This window comes from Anser brachyrhynchus, assembly GCF_964034855.1.
Source record: "Anser brachyrhynchus genome assembly, chromosome: 2".
NCBI classification, from domain to species: Eukaryota; Metazoa; Chordata; class Aves; order Anseriformes; family Anatidae; genus Anser; species Anser brachyrhynchus.
This window is the reverse complement of record NC_137695.1, coordinates 118,975,009-118,992,573: the sequence shown is the minus strand read 5'-3', so window position 1 is coordinate 118,992,573 and position 17,565 is coordinate 118,975,009. Positions and strand designations below refer to the sequence as shown.

General features: G+C 37.1%; 1 long non-coding RNA gene across 1 annotated transcript; it reads left to right on the top strand.

Annotated features, from left to right (window-relative positions):
• The first annotated feature begins 272 nt into the window (after positions 1-272).
• On the top strand, positions 273-17,074 carry LOC308189940. The gene is made up of 3 exons (XR_013946742.1): positions 273-849; positions 1,528-1,584; positions 8,946-17,074. It is a non-coding gene; the product is annotated as an uncharacterized lncRNA (long non-coding RNA).
• The last annotated feature ends 491 nt before the right edge of the window (positions 17,075-17,565 follow it).

Sequence of the window (17,565 nt, the reverse complement as noted above, 5' to 3'; positions counted from 1 at the left end):
AGGCACAACTGGTTAGAATTTAAGTAAATAAATGGACATGTTCACAAGGGAGGTATCTAATTTTAAATATATTGCAGAACAAAATACATACCAAATTCCTGGATCTGAAAAGAAATTCTGAGGGGTGGTTTATCACACACATTTTCCTGCAGGTCTCTGTGCTGGCTTTATCCTTCTGGACATCTGAACTCCACCACAACTGCTCTCACTCCCCCTCCTCAAAGAAGAGTGAAAGTATGATGGAAAAAAAAAAAAAAAAAAAAAGAGGCTCACAGGCTGAGATAAGGATAATTTAATTAAAGAGAAAAGAAAGAGAAACAAACAAACAAAAAAAAAAAAACACAGAGAAAGGCCATGCAGAAGCAAAGAGGGAATAAAAAGTTATTCTCTACTTTTCATTAATGAGCAATGTTCAACCAGGTCATGGGAAGCAGGGCCTCAATATGCATAACAGCTCTTTGGGAGGACAGACGTCTTCATAACAAGAGCCCCCTTCCCTTTCTCCTTTCACTTTCCCAGCTTGTGTTGCTGACTCTGAACCATACAGTATGGGATATCCCTTTTTTCAGTTTAGGTCAGCTGCCCTAGTGATGTCCCCTCCCCAAGTCCTGCCCACCCCCAGCCTACTGGGTTTGGATAAAGTCACGGTGCTGTGCCAGCACTGCTCAGCAATAGACAAAACATTTGTGTGATACCAGGGCTGTTCTAGCAAAAAGTGAAGAGCGCAGCACTGTATGGACTTCTGCAGGGAAAGTTAACTTCATTCCAGCCAGACCCAGTACAATCTCTATTCTTCTTAACCAGGAAGAATCGTATATATATGGAGTTAAGATTTCCTGTGAATCTGAGGTAATGGCTTAAGTGGATGTGAACTTTGGATGTGGAGCAGGAAGGTTTTGAAGTTTTTTTTTTTCTTTATTATTATTATTATTTTTTTAAAATCTATAGTAATTAGCAGGACTGCTAGGTTCATTCATGGGAGTATCTGAACAACCCCATAGTAAAAAAATTACTGCTTTTATCAGTTTTCTATTTTCCTTCTTTCCCCTAGAAAGTGAATTTCCATGCTGCATCTAATGATTGAGAACTGAGTTGTGTTTACAGGTTGTCAGAGTTCACTCTACTGGTTCTTGAGAAACATCTCTTGAGATATAGCAGCTTGCTCAGTATCAGTCAAGTAAGAATAGAAAATCTACCCTTGTGAAAAATACAGAAAACCAATTAGGAAGTGAAATACACATTCCCTTAATAAGCTGGGTCATTCCTCCATTAATGATTAATCTCAGTTTTTTCCCTAGTTCTGTATACTGCTAATATTTAAAGAACTATTCACCATAGTGTTGTTCAGGCACTGATGATGAATTTGAATTCCTTACCGTTTAATTAACTCCAGCTTTTGGGGAGCATACATTTTAAAACTTCAGTACAATCCTGTTACAGATTTCGTAATTATTTTAGAATTGGGTAAATAAAGTCAGAAACTTTGTTTTGTTTGATTAAACACAAAATGTTCTTTTCAAACTACAGATTAGGTGGAATTGTGGAAAGAAAAATTTTTTTCAAGCTTTGACCATAAGCTGTCAGGTAAGCAAGTTTAATAGTCACTTTTTTAGTCTAAAATGGTTAATATAAAAATGTCAGTCTTTTTCAAAACAGTACTTAGGGGATAATGTAATGATTAATGCTCTTTAAAGGAAGTCTAAGCATATGGGACAACACAAACCCACTTTTTTTTCAATTATCTTGCTCTTTATTTCATTGTTGTGATTAGTTTTAATTCCAGTTCCAATTATAAATACTTAATAAAGTATTCCAGTCTCTTGGTTTGCTACTCTAATTAGTATGCAGCCAAGTTCAGAGGTTAGGATGAATTTGTTTGTTGTGATGAGCAGCAGGTGCTCTGTGTGGTGACCCTACCTGAAAGATGCATTATGGGACTGTAAGACTTGTTCTTAATATTTTCCTGATAAGAATTATCCTGTTTTAGCTGTGATGTTCCTGAAAAATTACATTTCAAAGTCACTTACTTGTGCAGATGGTGCCACAATAGCTGTATATGTATAGCTGCATGAGAGCACCTGTGAAAGGCAGGGATTTTAGAGAATGAAGAAAGGAAATTTCTGGCAGACACTGCTGTGGTTTTAATTACCAGAATGTGAAATTTCTATCAGGTGCAGCTGTTTCTCTTTTTTCTAGTCTTACGATCATCACTGTGTCCTCCATTTTAAAAGACATGAAGTATAAGCACCCTACATACTAAAAAAGCAACAACAAAAATTTCCTTCTTTTCCCCAACATTCCTCTATGACAGGAAGATAAGAATGATTCAGTTTCTCATTCTTTAACTTCTATGGATTTGCTGTTTAATAGTACATGACAAATACCATCAGGCACCTTTAAGAAACTGAAAGATTTGAACACTAAGTCTGCAATTTGCCATTGGTAACTATGGTTTGTACTGTAATCTGTATTTTAATTTGTAAACAATATGTATGCAAACTAATTATTTTCTTTGCCTTTGTAAAACACATGCATAATATTTATTTAGAACATTTGTATCTCTTTTTCTTTGTTTCCAATATACACATATGAAAATAGGTATATAATATCTATAAATCTACGATTCCTTACATTTTTAGAAAATAACTTTTCTCCTTAAGTGTCTTGCTTTAATATTCATAGAATCACAGAATCGTAGAATGGTTTGGATTGGAAGGAACTGTAAAGATCACCTAGTTCTATCCCCCCCCGCCGTGGAGAACAGCATCTCCCACTAGATCAAGTTCCTCAAAGCCCCATCCAACATGGCCTTGAACAATTCCAGGGATGGGGCATTCATGGCTTATCAGCGTAACCTGTTCCAGTGCCTCACCACCCTCAGAATAAGGAATTTCTTCCTTATATAACATAAACCTTCCTTCCAAACATAAACATACCCTCTTTTAGTTTAAGGATATTACACCTTGTCACTACACTCCCTGACAAAGAGTCCCTCCGCATTTTTCCCATGGGCCCCCTTTAGGAACTGGAAGGCTGCTATAAGGTCTTCCTGGAGCTTTCTCTTCTCCAGGCTGAACAACCCCAACTCCCTCAGCATTTCTTCAGAGGAGAGGTGTTCCAGCTTCTTGACCATCTTTGTGGCCCTCCTCTGAACTTGTTCTAAAAGGTCCATGTCCTTCTTGTGGAGAGGGGCCCCAGAGCTGAACACAGTACTCCAGGTGGGGTCTCCCAGGAGCAGAGTAGAGGGGGAGAATCACTTCCTTTGCTCTGCCGGCCACACTTCTTTTGATGCAGCCCAGGATATGGCTGGCTTTCTGGGATGTACATGCACGTTACTGGCTCAGGTCAAGCTTGTCATTAACCCACATCCCCTGGTTCTTCTCATCAGGGCTGCATTCAATCCAATAAATTAATCCATATTCCATATAATCCATATTCCATTAATCCATATTCAGTCTATTCATGCTTTTGCATGGATAAATATTTTGCCCTAATAAATCTGAATATACTGCTGATTCTGTTGTCCTGAATAAGAGATGACTGGGAATGAAACGTACTCATTGTTTGATTAGCTGGGAATTGCACCACTATACACATGCTCAAGGTACGCTAGCTATAATAATGTGTCCCTAATCATCCTCATAGACCCCTTAGCACGCTCAGCAGCATGTGTCTCTTAAAAGGGGGATATATATGCACTGTTGTATGTAGGTGAATGGGCTGGGGAATAGAGAACAGCAGGACTGTGAAGCCTGCTTGCGGCAATATCCTAGGGTCTGTCTTTTGTGTGGCTCCATCTATTCCCAGGGGCCCTAGGTGAATGTCACTGTCCACTTCAAACCACGAAACTGAGCTCTGAAAGGGACAACACTCAGTATCACATGGTTTAGTATTTTTTTTCTCTGTCTTTACTTTCTAGTGTGAGTAGATGGCACAAGGTTATATTAAGGTTAGAATAGCATTGTAGTTGGACAACTCTCTAAGAAACAATGCAAAGAACTGTACACAAAGTATAATGATTTCTGGTATAGATTTTCAGATGAAAATTGACATTAAAGTAAGAAAAAAGCTCTTAAATTTGTACATTTTCCCAAATAATTGTCACTTTATTCATTCATAAGTACTTTACCAGAAGATAACATTAGAAACACACTTCTTTTCTTTTCTTTGCTCAACATACAGAGGCAAATCCTCCTGTGTTTATATAAATGGTCTTTGCAGCAGACAGAGAACTCAAAAAGTAGTTTGTGTTCTACTGTGAGCATTTCCCTCTAGCCGGACTGCTTCTGTCCTTACAACTACGAAAAGACTTCTACAGGATACTGAATCATGAGTGTGGTTCTACATTACTGTGGAAGAGAACGAGGCTCTTCTGAAGAATGGGAAGTTCTAGAGATAACTGTTTTCATCAGGAGAAATATCACTTGGAGTTGCTAAAATACACACAAATCCTATCAAAAAAAAAAAAGTTCAAATTGGCTGATATTTAGAGTACTGTAACATGGACTGAGAACTAGGAGAGAAGAATAAACAAAACATAATGAAATTAAATAGTAGCATACAAAGGTGGAGGGCAAGAGAGGGAAGTTGACTGAAGCTGGTGTTAAGCTCATACTTTTTTGATTGCTGATAATGATAAAGGTAGAAGAACATGTGCATAATAGAGTGGAGTTTTGTCTCACTTTGAATTGGAAGGCAGAAAGATAATGCAGAAAATAAGCAGGACAGCCTATTTGGAAAAAATAACCTGAAGGACAGGGTTTTGGTTGGATTGTGTTACTTGCAAATTGTAAGTGTAAATATCTGGGGCTTCAGAAGTGAATGTCAGAATGGTTATAAGTATAAAATGCAATAAGGCTGAGGAAAAAAGTGGAAGCAGGTTGCTGCTGAAGAGGGAGACGGTGTGACTGATTTTAAACATATAGAGAAATAACACATCACCAAATGATAGTTCCTGTCTGCACTGCTTTGGTGAAAACATGCCTGAGGTACTCTGTGCTCGCTTCATTTTGGCAAGTGACACTTGATAAAATACTGTTACTAAAAATGATTAAGTACCTGTGAGAAATGTGCTCATGGGGAAAAAAACAAACAACCAACACAAAACAAACAAACAAACAAAAACAAAACAACAACAACAAAGAACAACAAAAAACACAGATGAAAGCACTTACATATAGAGGGAGAAAATTCAGCGGTACAGTTGGAAACTCCCAGTCATTACTTCTGTTTGATTTCCATCACTTGATCGCTTGTCAGGCTTCAGCAGATTACCATTCCATGTTGCCTAGAGCTGCTCCTTACTATACATTTGCTCCTCATCTGTCTTTTCTTCGGAGCAGACATATGCAGGTCTTGACAGCTGCCTGTCCTGAGATAGGTAGTGCCACAGTAGGCAAGACTTGCTTTTCAAAATATTTTAGTTGTCTTCATAACTGGGAAGTTTCTCACAGCTTAGATTCATTCTGAATGTGCCAAATAAGCAGGAGAGATCAAAATGGAAAATACTGTTACGTCACGGGTAAAACCCTAATGTCCTTGTAAGCTGACCAGTGAACACTATTTGAGCTCTTTCCATCTAAAAACCATGGAGAAAACTGGAAAAGACAGTAGAAAAGAGAAGTAGCTATGGCTCAAATTATGGAATGAAAACGGTCAGAGGATACTGTGAAGGGTCTTCAGCTTTCATTAATTAGAAAAGAAAGAGATATGGTGTATCATTTACTGATATCATACAGCCATGTTAAATTTTGTCTTGAATTTTTAAGGTGATATGGTATTCTTTCTTATCTCCTGCCTTAAACTTTGATATTGGCTGGTCACACTGTGTACTCAGTCCTGGAGTTGGCCATGTTCAGTGCAGGATGTGTATATATTCCACTACATTAAATTTGTAAAAGGTTTTGGGATTCTTTGAGATGAAATGAGCTATATAAATGCAAGCTGGTATTATGTTTGTAAAATCTCTTTGACTGAAAAGATCAATCTTCCAGAAAAATGTCAGTAGATACTACCAGTTCATTATTTCTGGAGGCCAAAGATAAGAATAGGATAGAAAATAAAACCAGCAGACTAGATAAAAGTGATCTATTTTGGTTTCTTTTCCTTACTGAAAGAAAATAATGGATTCTAGTTAATATCAAATCACAGCTGGGATGTGACCTTTTGTAGTTCATATAACCTTATGTATCATAGACTCTGTCTCTACATGAAGAAATATTTTAACTAATTGTGCACATCTATGAGATATATTCCAATAAATCTGTGATTAAATATTTAAAACCATTTCTTTCAAGATATTTATTTATTTATTTATTTTATTTAGAAAGTGTTAGTAATGTAGAAACCTGTCCAGATACTGGTATGTTATAAAAGAGTTTTACACATAGAATAACCCTTCCTGCATATTTCACAAAGTCACGTTTAAACATTCAGCATGACATACTTTTTATCACAGTCCTGTCTGCTGAATTTCAAAAAGGAGGTTTAAGTGATAGAACAAAACTCAGGTAGACTATAAATAATAAATAGCAGGAAGGGACATGGGCACTACCAAATAATCTCTGAGTTGTCAACTTTATACTTTCTTCCAGCACTGACAGGAAATCTGTCCACTTTCTGTGAGGAAATTGAGTAGTGTGTTCTCTTGAGAAATTTGTGCAGCAGCTGGCAGTTTCAATAACTGTCCTGCATCTGATCCTTACGTCTTCTTATCTCTGCCACCCTGGTACTCTGTGAACAAATTTGTTCACCTTGTTTGTCTGAGTGTAACCTGTGAAAGGCCATATTTTAAGTGAAAGTTTTAAGAAAATGGTGTTGGTTTAAGCTGAGAAAAGCATGCCAAGCAGATAAGAGCTCTCATATTCAAGGGTGCTCTGTATCAGCTCTGTCCTCTTTGGTAGGACCAAAACCAAAGGTCTGGTGCTTTCTATACTGCATGTAGTGTGTGTGTGTGCCATTGACCTGGCTTGCATGCATTAGACATCCTTTTCATCTGTGGAGGTACTTGGCAGATGCAAGTTACTGTGCAATGAGTGATATGTGTGGGGCAATCTGAGATTACAGTGTAAAGTAGTAAGCAATGCTAACTGCAGTAGGCTACTGCCCACAGTGGTAGAGCTGACAAGTTTGTCTTTCATTCTTAGATTTTCACCTGGACACAGAAGACCTTTTTCAATGAGTAGTGGACACCGGATCAGCTGTAATTTAGTCAATAGTATATTTTTCACTGCAAAGTAACAAGAACACATAACTTCACTTTAAAATGAAAGAATGCAAAACAAATTGAAATATATATAAACACACACACACACACAAAACAACAACAACAAAAACCACAGACCTGCAGAATTAGCTCACTGTTATTTCTTAGATCATTTATTATCTGTACTTGTTTAGGCAATTGCTAGCTAATTTTAAAATGACCCTATTTTGGAAAGAACTTCAAATATATGTTCAAAAATTGCTTTTGCTATATAGAAAGAACAGCATTGTTCTTTTTTTTTTCTTTTCCATTATATATTTGACAACTATTATTCTCCAGAACAAAAGTCTTGCATCCTATCGAGTGACAATAATAAAAATAGCCTCTGACTTTATAGATTCACCCGCATGGAAACGTTAATTGTTTATTAACAAATCTTAGAGTGAAAACTACTGTCTCAAAGTGACTGGTGGAAAGAAACAAATAGCATAAAACAACTTCTGTGGAAATTGGGATAGTCAGAAAGCAACTAAAAAATAGAGTAAAACACCACATAATATTCTCAAAGAAGTCATGTAAAGTTTAATTACTTGAGATGGGATGTACCAGAAGGCTTTATTGATCTCAGAAGAATCTTTTGGTGCTTGGCACTCTACAAATCAACTACTTCTTAGAAATTATCCATGAAAATCTCTAACTGCATAGAAATTAGGTTTTAGAAGTTTTCTATTTTACATTTTTTTAAACACCCTATGAAGAAAATAATCTTTAGATTTAGTAGTTCTCATATGAGCTACTTTCAACTTGCTGCCAGGATTTCTAATTAAATAGGCTCATTGAAGAAAAATATATTGTTTTGTTACACTACATGTCAGTCCATTGATAATAATTGGATCCAAAAGCCAGAAAGGAAGCCTCCTGCAAAGGACTTGGCAAGGGGAGCCTAAGGTCCTGTCTCCAAGACCTAAAAGTCCCATAGGTGCTGGCAGTGAGTCCACCAGTGTTCCTCTCCAAAAAAAACCAAAAAAAAAACAAACAAAAAAAAACCCCAACCAACCAAACAAAAAAACCTACTGCTGATAGGGGTAAGTGTCTGCAGGTGTTGTCTCAGCACTGGTGCAGATATGAACCTGTCAGGGAGAGAAATGTTGGTGACCATTGAAAGGGTCAAGAAAGGAGATGGGCGGTCTTTGTGCAGGACTTCTCTTCCCATCTGCCAACGTGCTAATCCTGAGAAGTTTTAAAAAATGTGGATCTGTTTTGGAGGCTGTGAATGAGGTAGAAGTGAGTACTCTCATCCAATCAATGAGCTCTAGAAATCAGTTACTCTGCCTGGCAAAAGTCTTCAGCCACAGCTAACCATGCCACTGAATGGCCACTGCAGATCCCATCAGAAATGCCAACTACTGTTCTGGTCTGCTACCCCATCTCATCATTGCACACATTTCTAATAACAAAGACTATCTGGTGCTTTTCAGCTCTCCCACCACCCAGCAGGTACAGGTCCCCTTGCTATTCTTTCCATTTCTCTTTCAAAGCAGTTAACAATTAACATGAAAAAGCTTGCCTATTGTTGCAAAGGGAAGAGAACCACAAGACTCTGGAATCCCATTGGCTTGGGAGTGACAGAAGTCTTCTGGATATGTTTTTGCTTTGTAGGAGAAGAACCTGAGCTGTCTTGTACAAGGGTTCTTGTTGAAACACCTCTAATTTTGGTCTTTTCTTGTGATGCTACGCACAGGATCCCCAAAGCCCTGCACATGGTTGAGCTGGGAGATCAAATTGAACAGAAGATGATGAAATGGAAAATCTCAAAGCAGTTTATGAATGTTTATGTTTGTCTTTAATCGCTGTTGCTAAATTCAAGGCCCCATACTCAGGTCATCTGGACTGTGAAGGTTCTACTCTATTATACCGTTGGTCCAGAACTGTGACAAGGATTGTCATGAGTTTTCTACTAAGCTTGCTTGGAAATGCAAAGGTGAGGCCTTCCAAATCTTGTTTGTCAGCAGGTGTGTACATTGCTGTCTATACTGTTTCTAGTACTTCATGATTAATTAATATGTGAATAGCCTTTACAAGTTGGTCTCAGTTTGCATGTGTCAACTCTTAGATTTCCACTTCAGTCTTTGACATAAGACATTGAACCTATTGGTCTGTTTGTGTTTTGTGTTTGGTTGGTTCTGGTTTTTGGTTTGTTTTGTTTTTAAGAAGGAAAAAATAGATACTTTTTATACTTCAAACAATACGAAACAGTTTTAAAAGTGGAGATCTGAGGCACTGCACAAATTAAGTACCATAAGTACAACTAAGACAAAGATAGAACCCCAAAATATTAGTTAGGTGTCTGAGTTATTTGCCTTTTCATCCTAAGAATTAATCTATGATCTCATCCGTATTTGAAATTTGCTTTATAGCCTATGAACTTCCATGTTTGTACTGGAATAAGACACTATTGAACCCGATCCACTATTTGAGATGCATCTTTTTCTAAGCAGTTTTGATCATGAGCCACTGCCATGTTTCAGCAAGTCCTCCAATCCTTGTCATTTTCTGTTCATGCAGGGGTGCTTTGTTTTTGCCAGCACAGCTAAGCTGATGTAAACAGTTTGCTGCCACTCAGAAGTGGGGTCTTTCTGTCTGACCTTGTCTTTTTTTTTTTTTTTTTTTCCCAACACAGACACTAATCTGATTTTCCTTCTCTTTGGCCCCCCATGCAGGTGATCTGGTTCTGGGACTAACCCTGTAGAAACCATTTCCATTTTGGTGGGAGTTGGTCTTTTGCTGGCACAAAAATTGCTCATATCTCTGAAAAGCGCACATGGCCTTTCCTTCATTCTGTAGTAACTGATATGTATTTTGTAAGAACCTCACTGATGAATTTGTGTCACAGCTGTGGTTCCCCATAACACTCAAAGTAATGGGCTAAGGAGAGTCCACAGATGTAACGTCAAATTCCTTCTTACACTCTCAGGAAACTATGAAAAAGTCATGTTCTACCTACCACTGTGAAGTATTAACTGTTCTCTAAACCTTATTATCACAGCAGAGATTGTCAAAAGGTTTTTGAAAAGAATAATTTCAGCTTGTATGAGGTAACTTTGTACAAGCCTACTGCTTTGAATGAAGCATGAGTCCTTGGCAAAGCATCTTATAGTCTAAAATGTGAAACAAATATTCATTTGTAATTTTTGTTAAGGATTATAAATATTTTTAAAAGTACTATTGTTAATTATTAGGTATTTGAGCATGTCAGTTTAACTTAGCATTAGGCAATATTAATACCGTGAGAACTGAATACATTGTTAATGAAGACCATTGTATGGGCATTTTTTATTATTGTACAAAAGTGAATATTTTTATTTTGTTTATTTCACTAAAACTAACTCTCAATATGTTGTTGTAGAATAGAAATAAACAACAGTTATTTTTACAAGTTGACTGTACTTGTGAAAATAAAATAAGTCATTGTGGTCATGATGGCCTAAAGATAAAACAGAGTTTATTCAGGGAGGTATATGTTTTATTTGACATATGGTTGTGGCAAGAAAAAATAAATTATCTTTAATTTATGTGATGTGAAATTGCATGTTATAAAATGTAGATTCATGAGATGGAAGTAGATTCCAAAGATAATTGGAGTGCCAGCTTTTAATCTTCAAGTCCAGACTGTTCTGTGAAGTGATTATCAGAGAATTTTATATGTTGTGGGGAATCAAGGGAACAGATGTGTACTCACACGGCTAAATGCTTAACATGTTCTGCTCATAAAAATTCTAAAGAGTTAATGCAGGTAAAGCCATGCAAGTTGGATTTTACTAAGGTATAGGCATTTCAGCCAAGCTGTTTTGTAATTCTGATTACAAAAGCTTTTCATACAAGCTTAGAAGACTAGTCAGGTCTTATAGATAGAGTAAATTAGAAATATATAGATATTTCTAATTTATAGAATAATATTTAGAAGATATTTACAAATATTAGAATATTTAACTCACTGAAAAACAGGAATGAGAGAACTGGGCCTGTTTAGCATGGAAAAGAGAAGACTGAGGGGAGACCTCATTAATGTATATAAATATCCGGGGGGTGGAGGATGGAGCCGGTCTCTTTTCAGTTGTACCCAGCAACAGGAGGCAACAGGCAGAAACTGAAGCACAGCAAGTTCCAGCTGAATATGAGGGGGCACTTCTTTACTGTGAGGGTAACAGAGCACTGGGACAGGTTGCCCAGAGAGGTTGTGGAGTCTCCTTCTCTGGAGATATTCAAAACCCACCTGGATGCCATCCTGTGCAGTGTGCTGTAGGTGATCCTGCTTGGCAGGGAAGTTGGACTAGATGATCTTCAGAACCCTGCCCATTCTCTGATTCTGTGATTTCAGACCTCAGAAGTTTATTAGCAATTAAACTCCAGAATATACATATCTATTAAATGTAAAGTTACTCTGTTTCACATGGTACACTTTAGGTTGTGATTTAAGGAGAAGAGCACCCCACATGAGGCTGTGTCTAATGATACTTTCAAGGTAGTAAGATGTTTTTAAGAAAATAAATCAGTTTTCTTTCTTTTGTTATGATTTTGATTCTTTAGACACCTTTTTCCCTTTCATCAGGCAATGTCCAATAAAATGGAAATACTTGTAATAGAAATCAAACTTCATATTTCCAAAGTCTAAAGGCAGAAAAGCTGTGTTGGCAGTCTGGGCTGCCTCTATGCAGTAGTGCTCTATGAAATGGGAAATAAACCAGAGGACATGATACTACAGGTAAACACTGATAAGTCTAAATGGTAAATAACCTTTTGTTTATTTGACTTTGGGGATTTCTTCCCCAGTGTGTTTAAAAGATTAAACATTCTATCAAAGGAAAATAACTGCTATCTATATGCTGCAGAAGTATTTCTATTCCCAGGCTCTTGTACAAATGTGTAAGACTGCACCATCTTGTCAGGAGGATCTCGTCTCTTAAACTAGCAAATTAAAAATCTGCACAGTGGGGATTTCTGGATTTATTTTTTTTTCCTACTTTTGTAATGCTACTGTCAGCAAACCTTATTTTTCCAGTCCTGTGTCGCCAAGACTGGTTATCAAATAAAATCAGTTTCATATCCTGAAGCATTTTCTATGAATAAAAGTCACACTTCAGGTGGTATCTGTAGATCTAATCTTTTGATTTAATGTTTTTCCTGCACTTTATGTAGGAAGATACTGAAAGCATGTAGAAATGCTCTCCGATGTATATGTTTACATGAGATGATTACATGTGTTTTATAAACCTTAAAAAGTTTTGACTGTTAACGCCATACATGTATAGTCCTTATGTATGGTAAAAGGCCCAGTCCAATCAGTTACTGTGCAGAAAAGTAAATGAGGTGTAGCCAAGTCTGTCCATGTAGATTCAGTGCAGCCATTCACTTAAATGCTTTTCTTGACCTCAATCACACATTTAAAAAAGCCTGTTTATGTGACAAGAGTAGAAATCAGCTCCCTAGGGTCCTATTCCAATTCCTTTCCCAAGCAGATATACCTCCTCTCCTTCCCCTTCCTCTACCCTGTCTCTTAGTTCTGCAGCAGATGAAGGGGAGCTCTATGCAAAAGTCAGTATGTGTCATGCAGTAGGAAAGTGTTTCCAGCAATGTTTTAAATATATTAAATATGTCCAATCTGGACAAGCTTGAGAAGTGGGCCCATGTGAACCTAATGAGATTCAACAAGTCCAAGTACAAGGTGCTGCACCTGGGCCAGGGTAATCCCAGACACGAGCACAGACTGGGAGAACTCACTGAAACCAGCCCTGCAGAGAAGGACTTGGAGGTTCTGGTAGACAAAAAGCTCGACATGAGCTAACTGGGTGTGCTTGCAGCCCAGAAAGCCAACTGCATCCTGGGCTGCATCACCAGAGGAGTGGCCAGCAGGTCAAGGGAAGTGATTGTGCCCTTCTGCTCTGCCCTTGTGAGTCCCCACCTGGAGTGCTGCGTCCAGGTCTGGGGACCCCAGCACAAGAAGGATGTGGGGCTGTTAGAGTGGGTCCAGAGGAGGGCCATGAAGTTGATCAGAGGGCTGGAGCACCTCTCCTATGAAGAAAGGCTGAGAGAGCTGGGGCTGTTCTGCCTGGAGAAGAGGAGGTTCTGGGGAGACCTTATTGCAGGTTTTCAGTACTTAAAGGGAGTTAATAAAAAAAAAATGGAGAGCAACTTTTTGCTCTTGCACACAGTGACAGGATGAGAGGGAATGGTTTTAAATTAAAAGAGAAGAGATTTAGATCAGAGGTTAGGAGGAACTTCATCACTCAGAGGGTGGTAAGGCACTGGAACAGGTTGCCCAGAAAAGTTGTGGATGCCCCATTCTTGGAGGTGTTCAAGACCAGGTTGAATGAGGCTCTGGGCAACTTGATCTAGTGGTTGGCATGGCAACCCCATGGCAGGACTTGGAACTAGATGATCTTTAAGGTCCCTTCCAACCCAAGCCATTCTATGATTCTATGAAATACTTATGTTTTAAAAATTCATATAAATCAAAATTAAGACTTACAACAAAATTTTGTGGAGCTCTTCCCTCCCTTAACTGAAAATAAAGAATTTTTAAGTCTGGTTCTGAGTACCTGGCAATTAAAGGAAAGTAGTTAAAATTTTAAGTCTTCCACTAACTGTCTCCTGTCAGGAGGAAGAGGAGACTTCAGGAAAATATAGATGGCTTACTCTTTATTACTATTTTCCATCAGGGATGAAAGAAAATATGTTCACTTCTATTCATAATGTACACAAATAGGAAAAATTTATTAAACTTAAATGAAGATTTTGTTTTAATCTGAGTGATTTGATTATTTCTGAGATCTAAATATTTTTCTCATAACGCCTGTGTGTGTAAAGTACATATAAATAGGTATCTAAGCTTTATATGTATGTAAGTATACATGCATATGTATATCTAAGTGCATATATGCATGCAAGCCTTCTTCTGGCACCATGTTTTCATCTTTGTTCATTAGTACAACTGCCTATTGCTATATGTAAAGTTACTGTTATAAAGTATTCCTTTGAATTATGTATATATATATTTTTTTGTAGTACATATTTTACTTTGCCATTTGCAAACATAGTAAAAACAAAGGACAGCCATTCCAAATAGGTATGTGATTAAATTCTCTACAACAGCAGAAGTACTACCTGTGGACAAAGAGAAACTGCTTATACCAAAAGTCAATCTGCCTCTGAAAAGCCACAGTTCTGTCCAGATCACACCTCACATTTAATGAGAAGTCAAAAAGACAAAATGATATTAGGAGAAAATAAATGATTTGTCTCATTCAGTGAACACTTGTAATAGCAAATTGACAGAAGCTGGAATTAATTTTCACATGATTTGCAAACAGTAGGATTACACTGACCATCAGATAAGATTAATTTGCAAGTGATAATTCACTGTGTTCTGTGTCTCACCAGGTTTGCTGTTTTCACGAATCTTCCATATTCCCTCCCCTCCCCTGTCCCCCTTCTGCTCAGCTGGTGCTGTTTGAGTGCCCTGAGGATGGAGAGGCTTGAGTTGGTGCCAGATGGTCTGGGCTAATTCTACCAATTCCAAGACAGACAAGCACTTCTTTAGCTATCCCTCTTCCTGACTCCTTATCTCCTTATGCCTTAAACAGGAAAGCAAATATTAAGAATAGAAGTGTCTTCTTTTTCTTCTTCTTCTTCTTTTTTTTTTTTTTTTGAAAAGATTTTAAAGGAGTTGTGAAATAAAAAAGCATACTTCTTCTTTCATTCCAGTCTATGCAGTGGCAGCAATCTGCCAGCTCAGATGCGACTAATAGGACATCTACAAACAGAGAGTGCTTATTGAACAGTTATATAGCTTAGCGTTGATATATCTCGCATCTATTTTGCAGGTTTAAGAATTATAGATAGTCATGGCTAGCAGGATATTTTTACACATGCTGACACAGTAAATTTTTTAATCTTTGCTTTTCATGGGTTCTGTTAATGAAGGGATACTCTTTCCAAAGTACTCTGTCATAAGCTACCCCACTTAAGTGCTGTTCCCCATGTTTCATGTGTTTCAGTTTTTTAGTGAACGGGCACATTTTGGGGTTCAGTTTTTATTTTGATTGTTTTCAGTGACTTTCCTCCTGTATGAAAAATTGGCCTATGACTTTGAGAAAAAACAAACTAGGAAGAAAAATGTTAAAAATTATGAAAGCTCAAATTAGAATTAATAGGAAATTTTGAACATACTGGTTGTTCATACAAATCTTACAATGTTTATAAGACCTGAGCAAGGAACCTATAACAGAGTATTATGGATTGTTATTAGTAATGGTAATGAATTTTAGATGCTATGAATTCTTCTGTGAATTCAACATTGTCTCGGCATCCTTATAAACTACATTGGCTTGTACTACATGAACCTGTGATAATAACTAGAATGCATTAATAGACAGACACACTAATTATCTCTTCTGAAGATGAAATACTGTCTGACTGAGCCTCACAGTCTTACACCTCTGCTACCTGTGGCTGCATAAATACTCATGGAAGGGGAAAATCAGGCTCTTACACACCCGGAGAGCAAATTCTTTTCAGAACATGGCATTTCTTCTCTTGCTCGGCTTTCACATAGAAGAATATGTGAGGCAGAGTAACGTACCAATATGACATGCCTGTAATTTTACTCCCTAGGCATCAGCTGTAATAGCAGTCCACTATGTCTTTTATGTTGTAACAATTAGCTATAAGAAATTAATATTTAATACATAGTTTTAAAAATACTTATACTCCTGTGGTATCTGCCTTTTATCAAAGTACCACACAATGTCATCACTTGTTCCTTCTGAATGAGAAGAAGACAGGCTGATGGTATATTTGCTTGTCTCTCACTTCTGTCAGTAATCTGGAACTAAGTTGTCCCATGAATGCATTAAGATGTTAGTTCCTAACTTCTAGCAATTGCCTCTGCTTCATTATGCTGTGTTGCAAAGCCTGACAGGCTGGCCGAGCCTTGCTGATCTATGGCTCATTGCTGGTTGGTGCAATGAAATTTACAGCTTTTGTAACAACGTTTGATTTGATACACTTTTTGGCATAAGATTTGTTGTTGTGTCACTGGCATTTTTGCTTTCATCTTCAGGAGGAACACATGCCTTTCAGCACCTTGACGCTAACACATTGCTTTTATGGCCCTTCTGTTTCTCAGAACTGCTTAGTAAGGGTTGATTTTAAAGCACTTCACTCTCTATATCCTGCCATTTCATCCTCTTTTTTTTTTTATTTGAAGATTTTTTATATATATATTTTATCTACTGTCAAGTGTTACATTATTTTAACTCAGTCTGTTCATTGTCTCTGCTTATCTCCTATAAAGTGCTATTTTATAGCTCATCTTGTCATTCCATCTTCTTATTTTCACTATAAGTATTAAAACATGAGTGGACAATATTCATAGCCAACAAGATTCAGGATTTTGCATAAAATTCTGCTACTTTCAATATATTACACAATTTACTTTGTCTTACAGTCTAGTTTTGATAATAAAAGCTTGTTCCATTGTCTACCAGTTCAGTGACATTTTTTTCCACTATTTTCAATGAGTTTTAGACCTTCAGCAGTTTGAAGCAGAGACCTTTGTTCATACCTGTCAAGTACTTTGTAAGAGACTTGCATGATCTCTAAAAACAAATGTGCTTATCTCCAGACAGTCTTTTGAGTCTAATGCTTTCTTTTCTTTGAAATTTTTCTTTCAAGAAGAGAATTATGATCTGAAGGCAAGGTTCACAGGTAAAGATATGAAAATGAGATTTTTTTTTTCTTTTTTGATCTTTTGATGAGAGAAGAGTCTAAGCATCCCTGCCAGCAATGTAGTTGACAGCAGAATTATAGAGGCAGTTCAGGAACACAACATATCTTGACATTGCTAGAAGTTGTCCAGTGCTTTTTCTTTTTTTTCCCCTGTACTTTTATGAAAAAATAAAGGTTGATTCAAATTCATTTCTAAATGAGCTGTCAAATACATGAACAGAAGTGATAAAAAACACAAATTAAGTACATTGTTGTCGTGGAATTTTATTACCTGAAGAACAATGGAAAAGAAAAATCAGAATGACCTTTTAGTTCATGATTATTTTGTGACTTTTTTATTTCTGACTCCAAAAAATGAGTGTATTATACTAGAATCACATATATGTGACTACAAGTTGTTTTCTTAACAGTATAGATATAGGCACTGTATAAAATAACCTGCAGTTTTGAAGTGTAAATCTTTTTAGCATGTCTGAATAGAAAACAAATTGAGAATATGAAAACGTTGATATTTAGTATATGTGGTTATTTTCTAAGTAGCAAAAGAAAACATCATAGCTGTGTCTGAGGTGATA